At 37.8% G+C, this 14823-nt stretch overlaps 1 pseudogene; it reads left to right on the top strand.

The window, feature by feature from the left end:
• The first annotated feature begins 6246 nt into the window (after positions 1-6246).
• On the top strand, positions 6247-6369 carry LOC148522204 (5S ribosomal RNA; annotated as a pseudogene).
• The last annotated feature ends 8454 nt before the right edge of the window (positions 6370-14823 follow it).

Here is a 14823-nt window from a genome sequence, read left to right as displayed (position 1 = left end):
AAACTATGTGTAGTGCTTAGTGGTGCTCGAAAATACACAAGATGATAATTCAAAAAGTAAGATTATTATTACATATAAAATTACATCCTCAAATATAGAACTCCCGGGAGTATATGAATCTTATATTAATTAAATAGTAAACATATAAATGATAGAAAATGTAAGTTATAAAAATATATGAAAAAATACTAAAATAAAAAATAAAAAATAAATAAAAAGAAAAGAAAACACGAACAAATCCTTAAAAAGACAATGCTTGAACTGAATGAGCCAATTGGAGTGGCACAGTCTTACATATTACTTAATACTCCAAAGTGTGTTAAGAATACTTGAATGACACAATGATGCCTTATATTATAGAAAATTCCAATGTAGACAATGTAGCATAGTCTCTAATATCAATCCGAGAGCCTGTATCTCAAATTCAACCTTAGACGTTAGATTCCAATTAATTGTATTGTATATAGCTGTAACAGTAATGTATAAAAACAGTCTCTGGACTCTTTTCCACTTGGTTTAAATATTGAGATATATTCAGAAGTCAGAGCTCAGTAAAAATCCAGAGTCCACACTTAATCTTTATCCATAAATGCCAAAAAGTGTGTGTGCCAGCGGTAATTGGGATATGATCCGGATACCTCACACTGTCATCAATAACTTACTGGGGAGCTGCAGACTCATATCCAGTGTGAGAGCAGATGGATGTACTACTCTGAGATGATCTGTGCCGGTAACCGAACCCAATAGTGCCGCTGACACCGGATGTATACCAGTTGGTCCTCCCACTAAATAACGGAGCCTCACTCAAAGGTGGCTGACAGCACAATAAGCAGGAAGGTGAGCTGGCTGAGCTGGATAAGCTCCCAAGGGGACGGGAGGCTACATGCTGGAAGGTTCCAGATGTGAACAATCTATCCAGAGGGCAGTCAGGATAGTTAAGGCAATAATAGCACAGAGCAGCAGGATAGCACCTGTACCTTCAACGTGTTTCTCTGTATTAGACAACTTTTTTAAGAAGCAGGTGCATGCCTGTCAGCGGCACTATTGGCTCTGGTTACCGGCACAGATCATCTCAGAGGAGTACATCTATCTACTCTCACACTGGATGTGAGTCTGCAGTTCCCAGTAAGTTATTGGTGACAGTGTGAGGTATGCGGATCAATTCCTGATCACCGTTGGCACACACACTTTTTGGCATTTATGGATAAAGATTAAGTGTGGACTCTGGATTTTTACTGAGCTCTGACTTGTGTATATTGTGATATATTATTATATCTCAATATTTAAACCAAGTGGACAAGAGTCCAGAGACTGTTTTTAATACATTACTGTTACAGCTATATACAATTCATTAAATTGGAATCTAAAGTCTGAGGCTGAATTTGAGATACAGGCTCTGGGATTGATATTAGAGACTCTGCTACATTGTCTACATTGGAATATTCTATTATATAAGGCAACATTGTGTAATTCAGTATTCTCAAAACACCTTGGAGTATTAAGTAATATGTAAGACTGTACCACTCAATTTAGCTCATTCAGTTCAAGCATTGTCTTTTTAAGGATTTGATCATGTTTTCTTTTATTTTTCTTTATTTTTTATTTTAGTATTTTTTCATATATTTTTATAGCTTACATTTTCTCTCATTTATATGTTTACTATTTCATTAATATAAGAGCCATATACTCCCGGGAGTTCTATATTTGTGGATGTAATTTTATATGTAATAAATTATCTTACTTTTTGACTTATTCATCTTTGAGCGCCACTAAGCACTACACATATTTTCTTCTCTACTTTCTAGCAAACCCTGGACTGCTGCAAGCAATTTTTTTTCGGATTTGCAGGATTTTGCAGATGAAACTTAAATCCAACTGGCGTCACAATATATCATGACTGACTTTGAATTGGGTGCCATTAATGCAGGTAAGAATGAGTTTGGGAGCAGTGTACACAAATGCTGTCTTTTCCACTTGTCCAAAAATATTTGGGAAAGCATACAGGGTGTCGGACTAGCAGAACGATATGGGTCAGACCCTGATTTTTCATTACAAATTAGACATTTACAAGCACTTGCTTTCTTGACAGAAAGTGAAATCCCAACTGCCTTCATTGAATTAAAAACTCAGATGCCTGCTAATGCTCAACCAGCACTTCAATACTTTAAGGAAATTATGTACTTGGCAAAACATGAACAGGAATAAGGAGTAACTCAGCCAGAATCCCCCCATTTTATCCCCCCTCAATTTGGTCAGTAGCAGTAAATAATGACCTAGGTATACCCAGAACGCAGAATAAATTAGAAGGTTGGCATCGCTGCTGGAACACTATTCAAGGACACAAAAATTGGGAATTTATAATCTGATTACCCATCTAATCAAAGAACAGTGCAATACAATCATTCAATGTGAAAGAGTTGTAGCCGATGTGTCCAACCCCCCCATGTAAAGAAAATGTCACTCAGAAAGAGCATTGCAGAATTGCATCTGCAATAGAGATACAGTGGACCCAATGACATTTCTAAGAGGCATTGCTCACAATTTGAAACCTTAAATAATTTTTTTAATGCTAAAATATAGAATAAATCTGCCGCACTTTTCTGCATATGTTAAGTAAAAGTTTACCTGTGTTATGCTTGAGTTCTTAGATTGTTTATTTTCTTTCATAATGTGATTAGAACTTAACTTCTCCACTTTACAATCTAAATATTATGGAAGTTGCACTTTACAGAATATTGCCTAAGGAATAAATAATAAATAAATGACTTTTGACTTTACTACTGCTTTGCCTTTTTTTAATAAAATGTACACTTATTTTAAAATATATATTTATATTTTAATACTTATTTATTATGATTATATGTCAAATTTCAATCAATTTTTTTTTTGTTTAAAAAAAGAAGCATCATATTTTATTACTTTATATCTTTGTCTAGGATTAAATAAGTAATGCAAGATATAGGTAAATCAGTATGAATTTTTATAATTTGGTTGTGTTTAATTACAAAACCCCTGACTTATGTTCCCTGTTTTGTACCTACTGTACAGTACACAGAAGTCTGTGTATGAGTGGAATGTAGATAATAAACCTGCAACCGAGATGTTGCCGATCTATTTTCCAACAACTAAATCCCCATGGGGACTTAAAATAGGCATCTAAATATATATTTCCAACATGTTGTAGACGGCTAACGATAGCTGTGATATTCTAGACTCTAAACCACTAAACCATGCATATCCTTCATATTCTAGATGGATAACTCCAGCAGCTGTACATACAGGGTTAGTCACAATGATTGTGATCCTAACCCCTCCCCCTCTGGTTTCCTAAACCTTGCCCACCCCCCTACTGCCAACGGCTGTGAAGCCACCGGTTCAAAGCCAGACAAGAGGAGATCCCAATGCTGGCTGTTACATACCCTAACCCTCCACCCCTCTAACTCTAACTATCCCTTAGGGGTGCCTAACCCTAAAACTCCAGTGGTGGTGTCTGACCCAAAGTCCCCGCCCACTGGGGTTGACCAAACCTAACATCCCCCCTGCACCTTAAACCTAATTTGAGTGACCTAAGAGGAGGGTCACTCACCACCTGACCTCCAGCCACTCACTATCAGTGAGCTACCACTCCATTGGATCCAGGTGCAGTGCGGACACTGCACCCACCTCTGAATCCAACCTTGCCTCCTTCAACTCCTGGGTTCCAGCCACTGAACCAGCAGACAAAGGCAAGACAAAGAAGGGTATGAACCCACGTTCACCACCCGGCCGCAACAGTCACCACATGAGCAACCTACCGGTAGGTACACCTAAGTACATGAAAAACATATAAGCAATCTAAGAAAGGAGCAGACGGGGAAGAAAAAGAAGAAAAAAATTGAAACATAGGAATTTTCAACCTGAGTAAATACAAACTCAAAAAAGCTGAACAGAACCTGCTCAGCAAAAGCCTTAAATTTGCCCCTTCCAATAGTCTGAATGAATTTCAGACATTTATAGACTTAAATATTTTTTCAAGGAAGCTTACTTTAAAAAAATTCTTTCTTAAAACAGAACAAACACAAAAAGAGAAAGTTATAGATCCTTTTATGCATACAGATCTTAAGGAGAAATCCACCTTTTATCCCACCTACAGCAGGGGCGCTTTCATAGAAACCTTCCAGAAAGTGGTAGAACTGGATCTAGAGAGACTAAAACAAAAGAAAATAAGAAGGAAGAGGAGCAATCTCACGAAGGAAGAGAAATTAGCCCTAAAAGCTCTAACAGACAACAAATCCATAGTTATAAAGCAAGCGGACAAAGGGGGGGGAATTGTAATAATGGATCACGAGAAGTACGATGAGGAAGCTCAAAAACTCCTCTTGGATAGAGAAACTTACGAACATCTCCCCTCGAACCCCACAGAAAAATATAAAAAGGAATTGGATGCACTTTTGCTTGAGGGGAAGAAGGAAGGTATACTCAATAAACAGGAATTTAATTATTTAACCCAATCTCATCCAAGAATACCGTTTTTTTACTTTCTTCCAAAGATCCATAAGGATCCTCAGAATCCACCTGGATGACCAATAGTATCAGGCATTGCCTCACTTACAACAAAATTATCTGAATATATTGACCAGATTTTGCAACCACTAGTATTAACACAACCCAGCCATCTGAAAGATATGACACAAATACTACATGTATTGAATGAAATTAAATGGGAAGAAGGCTTTCTACTGGCAACATTTGATGTTAAAGCAATCTATACATGTATAGAGCACAGTAAAGGCTATAAAGCGGTAGAAGAAATCCTTACATCCAATGGAAAAATACCAGAAAAGCAAATAGATTTCATCATCAAAGGAATACAATTCATCCTACAGCATAACTATTTTTGGTATGGGGGCTCCCACCATAGACAGGTTCGCGGAACAGCCATGGGGACAAAATGTGCCCCTAGTTACGCGAACCTGTTTATGGGACACTGGGAGTCCCAGGCCATTTGGAACAACAACCCTTATATAAAAAAAAAAAATTGTGATATGGAGAAGGTATATAGACGATATCCTCATCTGGAAAGGCACTCTTGTGGAATTGGAATAATTCAAAATCTACATCAACAACAATAATAGAAATCTGGAATTCACTGCTACACTTAGCAATCAATCCATCGATTTTCTGGACCTCACCATCTTCATAGAAGACAATAGGATTCATACCAAAACCTTCACCAAACAGGTCGACTGTCATAATTTCATCCCACCCTCCAGTAACCACAACCAAAATTGGATTAAAAGCATACCAAAAGGTCAATTCAAAAGGATTCGAAGGAACTGTTCCAAAACAACATCCTTTGAGGACCAGGCCACTACTCTTAAAAATAAGTTTTTGGAACAAAAATATGAAAAAACCCTGATTGAAACAGCCTTGCAAGAAGCAAGAGATACTGAGAGAGACACACTTCTTATGTACAAAAACAAAAAGGGCTCGGATCAGCAACAACCTTTATTCATTACTCAATACAATAATCAACATAGAGATTTAGAACGGATTATAAACAAAAATTGGCACATTCTATTGAAAGATGACGTTCTAAAGGGAATACTTAAGGACAAACCAACATTTGTCTACAGGAGAGCACCCAGTATTAAACAAAAATTGGTTAAGAGCCATCTGTCACCAAAGAAGAATCTTGAAGTCAATAATCTAAACTGGCTTAATGATAAGAGAAAATGCTTCTTTTATTGCAACCACTGTAGAGCATGTAGAACCACTACTAAGAAAACAACCACTCCCATCACTCACTTTATTTCCTTTACGACCAAAAAGGAATACAGGATGAGAGACAAATTAAGCTGCGATTCAAAGAGGACCATCTACCTACTCTCCTGCCCCTGTGGACTTCAGTATATCGGTCGCACCATTAGGAAACTTAGCACACGCCTCGGAGAACATATGAGGAATATTGAAAATGGATTAAGGACGCACAGTGTGTCCGAACATTTTTTTCTACATCACAACAAAGACTCCTCCCTACTCTCATTTCAAGCTATCTCTCTAGTTAAACCATCCTGGAGAGGAGGTAATTATATTAAATCCATGTCAAGGGAAGAATGCAAGTGGATATTTGAAATGAAGACCTTAATACCAAACGGCCTTAACATAGATTTTGAACTTTCCCAATTTTTAAATGAGGATTGCAGAGTGACGCTTCGGGGGGCCGGGGGGGCTAAGTCTGTCCTTGGTCGCAACGGATGGAGAGATTTTTACAGTCATACCACCCTAGATACGCCCAATAAATACCATCAGAACTTGGAAGCAAAGGAGGGTTGGGCCTGGATAGTACTGGGTTGGGAGACCCCCCAGGAAACACAGGTACTGTAAGGGACACCATCTCTCTATAGCCCGGAGCGGGCGGAATAGGACTTGCCCCCCTGATCCCACCCCCGGGATGGCACTTTGGGATCCTGACCTCAGGTCATAATAACCCATTAGGCAATGTGAAACTTTAATGAGCTAATTTATTTTGCAATATAAGAAGAGCCCCTCTCTCCAAACTACAGACCATTCACCGAAGAACCTGCCTAATACATATTGAAATACTTCTTTTTAGATCCAAACTTAGGAATTGCACAATGTTTATAAGCATTCATTATTTCGCTTCATAATTTTCATTTATTTATTCATTTATTTTGGAACATATACATATCACATTTAAAGGATAATCCCTGGAGAGAAAAAGGAGAAGAAAGAAGGAGAACCTAAATGAATAAACAATGAATATATAAGAACTCTAGCAACACTACATTTCTGTTCTTTCCTTCTTCATTCTAACCTTTTCAGACTAATAGAAATGTATATCTATCAAATTGCTATCAGATCATTGTATGCACTTTCCCAGTCCTATTTTGTCTGTTAATGTCTTTATTTTAGCAAGTGATTTACCTAGAACATCTACTTCTAAATGTCTTCATATCAGCACCCCTGAATGAAAATCTTTATTTCATTTGCTGGGACTTAATTCCCTTAACAAACATTTATTGCCAGGGATTTCAGCAGTATCAAGCTCAGTCACTCTCATTTAGGAGCTAATTATTGCCAGTTGGACACAATTAGAAGCAACTACTTAAACGAACAAGAAGACACCCACAGCATGGATCACTGTCCCTGACGAAGCCCGACCGGGAGAAACGCGTTGGACACATCTACTCCACATCTAATCAGCATCAGTTCACAATTCATTATTGAAGCTGAGACTACACAGGAAGCACGGGAGCAGAAAGGCCGACCACGAGGCAAGAGCTCTGCCGAACGGGACCACTCTGACGGCAATAGCCGCCGCAACCATCACCCCGCTGTTCTTATTCATCCGCAAGGTTTACAGCCACTGAACACAGGAACCGACAAGGACTGAGTAATATAGTTTACTGCAGCAACGGTACCACAATCAGAATTAACCACCCTCACCAACTGGTATAGCAGCATAGAGTAAGGTAGGAGGTGCGCGCACCCCTGGACAATTTTTTTACGGATTTACTCACATGCTTTTTTCCTGGTATGCAGAGTTCATTCTAAAGGAACTTTCCTTACTTTAAGGATTTTACATTAACCTGTGTGCACCTATTGAATTTTATTTTATTTTATCTTATTTCACTTTATTTTATTTTTGCAAACCAATTTTTCAGTGTTTTAACAATGTTTTCTTTTTCTTTATTGTGATACAATCACATCTGTTAAATTGCTGCCAATTTTATTCTATACCCATGTACGTCTAAAGATTATTTGTTCATTCATGCTATCATTTTTATATATATATATATATATACAATATTTACATATTAAATAAGTTCAAATTTAAATAGTTTGCCATTTCCTATATATCTTAAGAAACAAACACCTCATTTGCCATAAACACCATCTGTGCGCCCTTCAAGACCCCATTTGTTAATTATGTTTATATCCTAGTGATTCAGGAAGGGATCACTAAGGTCTGTGGCAGCCAAAGAGTTACACCAAACCTAATATTGTTTTCCATCTACTTTGCCACTTTCTAACCCCCCCTTTTTTTCTTTCCCCCCTCCCCGTTTCCCATTACAACTAAGGAGATAGCGCAGGTACACCTGCATTTTTCCTACACCTAAGTACTAGAGACACTGCATCTCGTTACCTCTGAGCGGGACACCACAGACACAAACTTCCTACCACAGACCTCACTCTCTCAGATGGCTCCTGAAAACTGTACACCATAGGTCCAGCAGGGACAATGTGCTGGTCAAGAACCACATGGCAAGGAGCCCCCTGAAAGGGTCAGCCTACCTTCCCAGCGGAGGCTCAGCCCATCACACCTCTCCCACCAGATCCCAATTCTCCCCCTCACTCAACCACTTCCCACCCCTATGGACCATATCGAAGCAGCATTTTGCCTCTCAATAAATGATTTGGCCCCAGCATTCTGTGTCTGTCATTTCTCACAGCACTACACAACACACTGCATACCATCACCTCCGCACACAGACAACAATTTTTTTTATATATTTTTTTAATTATAAAAGTAAAAAATTTATATTTTGGCACAACAATAATCTTAATACACTTTTATCACCTGAAAAACATGTGTACTGCACAGATGCATGCCTGTTAACATGGGAGAGATATACATTTATAATTGGATGAATGTATATATTTGAAATGGAATGTAGTTATAATACTAAAGGTCAGGGTGCCATCAGTTTGAAAGAAGTCCTCAATCCTCAAACCAATCTAACAGTCCTAGTTTAAAGAGAATACATAATGAAGAATTTGGTAAGTAATGTTTTACTTAGACAGGTAGTGAAACCATGGATATCCTTAAAACATGACCTGTATAAATGCATTAAGTAATTAGTGTAGTAAACATCTTTATATGTTCAACATTTTAAAGTTTGAAAAAAATTAAAATAATATGTTTAGATTGTTACAAATATTTAAATTTTGATAATGCATTATTTTTTCATTGCTTTTAAGGGATATAAATATATTTATCTTTAACAGGATGTAATTTTGTATCAGGATTACATCATACCAATGCTCACCTTTTTGGAGCCTGAATGTTGCCACCAGTATAACTTTAAAAGGATGTCATTTTGTATCAGGATTACATCATACCAATGCTCACCTTTATGGAGCCTGAATGTTGCCACCAGTATTACTGTGGCTACAATCTGGTTATGTCAAATTATACTATTTATTTTTGTGGGGTAGGGTGAAATGAAGGGTTACTTATTGATGTAAGGTTAGTATAAGGGGATTTGTTAATTAACTTTAGACGTGTGGGATGTCACTGAGTATTCCTGGTCTGTGATCCAGAGCACTAGCATTATGTTTTCCGTGATCTAGTACACAACCTGATTTACCTTGTTTAAGGCGTTTATGCTTTATAAACGTGTATGTTTATTTTTGAAATTGTTTGAATAGTAATTTATTTTTTTGTTCTTTTTGAAGAAAGTTTTTTAAATCTAAATATTTTTTTTTACATTTTTAATAGCTATTTCAACCATGTCCAAGGTGGTAAGGACACAAGAAGAAACTGATCGTGACCAGAGGAGGATTGGTCAAGAAGAAGGAAACCAAGACACCTCAACAATGGAGACTGTCAACATGTCACATGATGAAGATGAGTCAGAAGATAAAGGATCAAGGCAGAGAGCCCCGAATTTCAGCGCAAGGCAAACAGAGACCCTCATAGACCAGGTAATTATTCAGACATCTCTGCTTTTTGGTTCGCAGGCAAAAAACATGCACCACAAATTCAAAAATTCAATATGGGAAAAAATTTTTGCAAGCCATTTCTTCAGTCGGTAAAACAGAACACACACCTGGAAAATGCAAGAAGAAGATTTGTGACTGTAAAATGACAACTAATACCGAAATCCAATATGGAAATGACCTTGAGAAAGAATGGGAAAATAAGATACAGACACACTTCAATACGGTCAGGGAGGAAGAAATTCCAGGCACTAGCTCACAAGGTATGTTTGTTTGTATGTATGTATGTATGTATGTCATTTATAATTATTATTTGGTTGTTTTTTTCTTTTTTTACAAGTAGTGAGGTTTAAGACTTGAAATTGTCAAAACCAAATGTCCAATTTTTATTGTGGTTGTTGTATAGGAACGCCAAAGAAGAGCAGTAAAAAACCATACCATCAAAGAAGGAAAAAATTACATGAAAGAAACATGCAACGACACCATCAGAAATGGAAGGTAAATAATATTGTTATTTACATTGCTTTAACAATTTTTTTACATAATACATAAAATTCTTAAATTATTTTTTTTTTAAATATATATACAGGAGAAAAGAGAAAAAGAAGAGTTTCTTTTGTTGAGGAAGAACATGCCAGCAAAAGTTATCCAAGGACAGCGGACACGGCATTAACCATGTTGGACACAGGTATGCATGTTTAACCAAAATGTACAATGTATTTACTTAGTAGAGACATTGAATAATTATTGATTATAATAAATTTTTCAGCTATAAAACTTAAAGGAGTGTTTTGTCCATTATAGTTGTTCTTGAAATACAGTCTGTCAGAATTACAATGCAAACGTTCCAATACATTTTGGTCCATATTATATGCCTCACAATCTCATTACTCTAACCCTCATTTCCTAGTGTTAGAGCCTAAAATATCACCTACTGTAGTAAGTAAAGTTAACCTAACACTCACCATACACTATACCTAACTCTGTCCCTTAGTGCCTAAATCCAACCCTACCCCCAACTACATAAGTTAATTGGAGTGGGGAACATTTATTACATTTAAGTCTTTAAAAGTTAATTCACAAGATCCAGAAAATTGCACTCTGGTTATATGTATAAATTGGACATAAATATGTCAAAACTCCATGATATGATTCACTTTTCATCTTCGTCGTGGTTAGTTCATCCAAAACGAGATAGATTTTCTATTCCCATAAAAAGTATCTTTCATTGCTGAGACAATTTTGTGAATTAAAGACTTGTGGATATCATTTAACTGTAAAACGGGGAAGCTGTGCACTTGAACACTTTGGTCCAGATGTACTAATCTCTGGAAAGTGATTAACTGGACAGTGATAAATGAACAGCCAATAAGCTCCTAACTATCATTTTTTTAACAAAGCCTGAAACATGACAGTTAGCAGTTGAGTTGCTGGCCATTTATCACTTTTCAGCGTATAACTTTTCACAGCTTAGTACATGATAAATATACAGGACTTCAACTAAGGGACAGGAAAATAATGTTTTCTTATTTTCTGTAGATTGTAAAAGTGTATCAGAACTCGTGCTTACACCCATCAACATTTTTTTTGAATGAACTTTTATGATTAACTCTGGTGGATGTCCACAATATTTTTTGGGAAATCACAAAGCTGTCTCATCAATGAAAAAGACTTATGGAAATAGAACATCTAGATTGTATGTGAGTTCAGCACACATTTGTTTAAATTAAACCTAAAATACTTGAGAACACCTATTGCATAGTGAGTGGAGTACACCACTTTTTTATTAATTGAATCTTCATTGTGGGATTCTGAAAGAACTGCTGATTACATAAAGGGAATCTGATTGAGTCCATATACTACACACTCCACTAGTGATTTTTCTTGGGTTATCAATACTCATAACAGAATATGATTTTATGACATTGGTAAAACATTAATATGTTGTAATCTTAAAGCAGAAAACACAGAAAGAACAGTTCCTTCTGACAAGGAATAAACTGTAGGTGCAGGGCTGGATTAAGGTCTGTGGGTGCCCCAGGGCAACAAACATATAGGGCCCCTATTAAATGTGACAAACTGGGGGTATGCACAATGGGGACCCCAGTAGTGTCAGTGCCCACAGTGGTAGTGCCCCATATGCAGAGCCCACAGTAGTGGTGCCCTTTATGCAGTGCCCCCAGGAGTGGAGCCCCTTATCTGGTGCCCCTATGCAATACTCCCATTAGTAGTGCCCCCTTAGTAATGCCCCCTGTAGTAATGCCCCCTGTGATTGTGTCCCCAATAGTAATGCCCCCAGTAGTCATGTCCCCTGTGTTTGCCCAATAGTAATGCCACCTGTATAAATGCCGTCAGTAGTAATACCCCTGCAGTTGTGCCCCCAGTAGCCATGCCCCTTGTGGTAGTGGCCCCAGTAGTAGTGCCCCAGTAGTAATGCCCCACCTTCAAGTAGTAAATCCCCCCAAGAGTAGAGCCCCCAATAGTAATTACCCCAGTAGTAATGCACCCCTGAGTAATGCCCCCCAGTAGTAATCCCCCCTGAGTAATGCCCCAGTAGAAAAGCCAATAAAAATAGCACTTAAAGAAAAGAAAAGCCAAAAAAAATTGCACTTAAAGAAAAAAAAAAGATAACACTTACCTTAAGCCCCACTCCTGCTGCTGTCCACATCCATTCTGCCTGGCTGCTCCTCTGCACTATGGGAGAGACGTCATGACATCTCTCCCATAGTGCACTGTGTGAGCCAGAAGCCGGAGCTCACGAATGAGCTCCAGTCACCTGACACTGCACTGCAGGGAGGGAGCCTGGTGCCCGCTGGTTACAATCTCAGTGGGCTTCTGGCAAATAATGCCTCCTGCCACATCGGGTTTAGGTTGGCCGGAGGAGGCGGAACTGGTTCCGTCTCCTCCAGTTCACATTAACACCGATGGGTGTGGGGTTCCTTCAGGTGTGGGGGCCCAGGGACAAATGCTTTTGTCGCCCCCCCTTAATCTGCCCCTGTGTAGGTGAAAGGGCAGCCAGGACTATGACCACAGTACAAGGTTTTGTTGACACAGGTATGTCTGTTTCAAAATAATCAAAGACTGTCTAAGTTTTATTCATTGTACTGTTTTATATCAACATAATCACTACAAACTATTGTTATAATGTATTCTTTAAAAACTTTCATTTTTGAAATTGGTTATTTTTTCTATTAATCATCATAAAAAATAACTGTTTTGTAAAAAATGGTTTATATATATATATATATATATATATATATATACACACATTTAAAATGTTAATAGTTTTGTACAATTGCAGGAGGACAAAGTACAATAGAGAGTAACATAGATACTGCATCTGTAGGATCATCCTCCCCAAACTTGCAATCAATTGAAGAAAATGCACCACAAACAGAGATTATTAGTAAGGACCAAAAACAGTGTACATAAAAAAGATTTTGGAAGTTTTTTTTTTATATATATTTACATTTATTTACATAATTTTACATTTGTTATTTTAATACTGCTATAATAGAGCATCATGAATGGATGGAACAGAAAATAAGAGAAGATCGGGAATGGTTTGAACAAAGGAGAAGAGAAGATCGGGAATGGATAGGAGAATGAAGGACAGAAGATCGGGAATGGATGGAATTACATTTTAACAGCCTGGTGCAGATCATGAACCAGATTTCAACTATATAGCTAAATCATTCATGCAGTTGGGAAATGGTAGGCCAGTACTTTGGTCAAATGACTACAATGATTGATGTGCTTTTTAGTCATCTCCAACAGATGGACAGCTGCCTTAACCATATGGTAGTGTGGTAGCATCAAGGCAACACAAATACAATATTGATTGCTAACCAACTGCAGCTTTTGAGGGACGATATCTAAAGAAGATACTCTGAAGTTGATCAACCACTACAAACTGAACAGGTTGCAATGCCATCAATGTACAGTGGAGTCCAGCAAATACATGAAGAAAACAGAGAGCTTCGGATGAGGATGGAAATGGAATGGATGCAATTCTCAAGCCAGGAAGAACAGGACCAGGAACCAAGAACTGATGAACCTTCATTTTTAAAGGTAAAATATATTTTTGATTGTAACCCTATAAATGTATTGATTTATTTTTTGCCGGGGGTTGAGTATGTGTTTTATTAGACTCTTTTTATTTATTTTTGGTAAAGATTTATTTTGGGGTATTTTTTTGGAGTTAGACTGGGCGTAAGGGGTCTGTGTCCTACTTCGGTGCGCAGGAAACTGTGATGACAGCACGAGGATATCGGGCTAAGAGTAGGACTTGGGGACCAGATGCTAGTTTTTTTTCTTTCAGGAAAAGATTGAAGTTTCATGTTTTCCTACACCTTTCAGTGCCCAGGAGAAGTGGGGTGGCATGAAGGGACCAGCCTGCCACTAGACTGGGAGGAAGCAATGAGGCTGGCATAGAGCTGTAAAGGCGGTGAGCAGACGGTAAGTGCAATATATTCTCTGGGGCTTCCCCCAAAACCACCTTTTAAATGTTACATATTACACTCCTTTTATTTTTTTGGGTAAAAAAATGTTTTTTTGGAGGTACTTTTTTTTTTAGTTAGACTGAGCATAAGGGTTCTGTATCCTACTTTGGTGCGCAAGACCCTGTGATGACAGCACTAGGCTATCAGGCTAAGAGTAGGACTTGGGGACCAGATGCTAATTGTTTTTTCTTTCAGGAAAAGATTGAAGTTTCATGTTTTCCTCCACCTTTCAGTGCCCAGGAGAAGTGGGATGGCATGAAGGGACCAGCCTGCCACTAAATAGGGAGGAACCAATGAGGCTGGCATAAAGCTATAAAGGGGGCAGATGGTAAGTGTAATATCAGAGCCAGCCCTAGGCATAGGCATTCTAAGCAAAGTCCTAAGGCAGATACAGCAAAAAAGAAAGAGCGCTAACCATTAACAGTATCACAGTTTATTAATACCAACAATTCACTATACTATATATACCAATAAGAATTGCTGGTCACATAGACCTAATCACAATATTGCAAATATAAATACATAGATAGATAATTGAAAAATAAAAAATAGGAAACACAATATAAAAAAACACTATTATATACGCTGCACATAA

Source organism: Taudactylus pleione, unplaced genomic scaffold (genome assembly GCF_031769625.1).
Source record: "Taudactylus pleione unplaced genomic scaffold, aTauple2 ptg000151l, whole genome shotgun sequence".
Lineage (NCBI taxonomy): Eukaryota > Metazoa > Chordata > Amphibia > Anura > Myobatrachidae > Taudactylus > Taudactylus pleione.
Note: the sequence above shows the minus strand (reverse complement) of the source record. Positions and strands in the feature narration are given on the sequence as shown.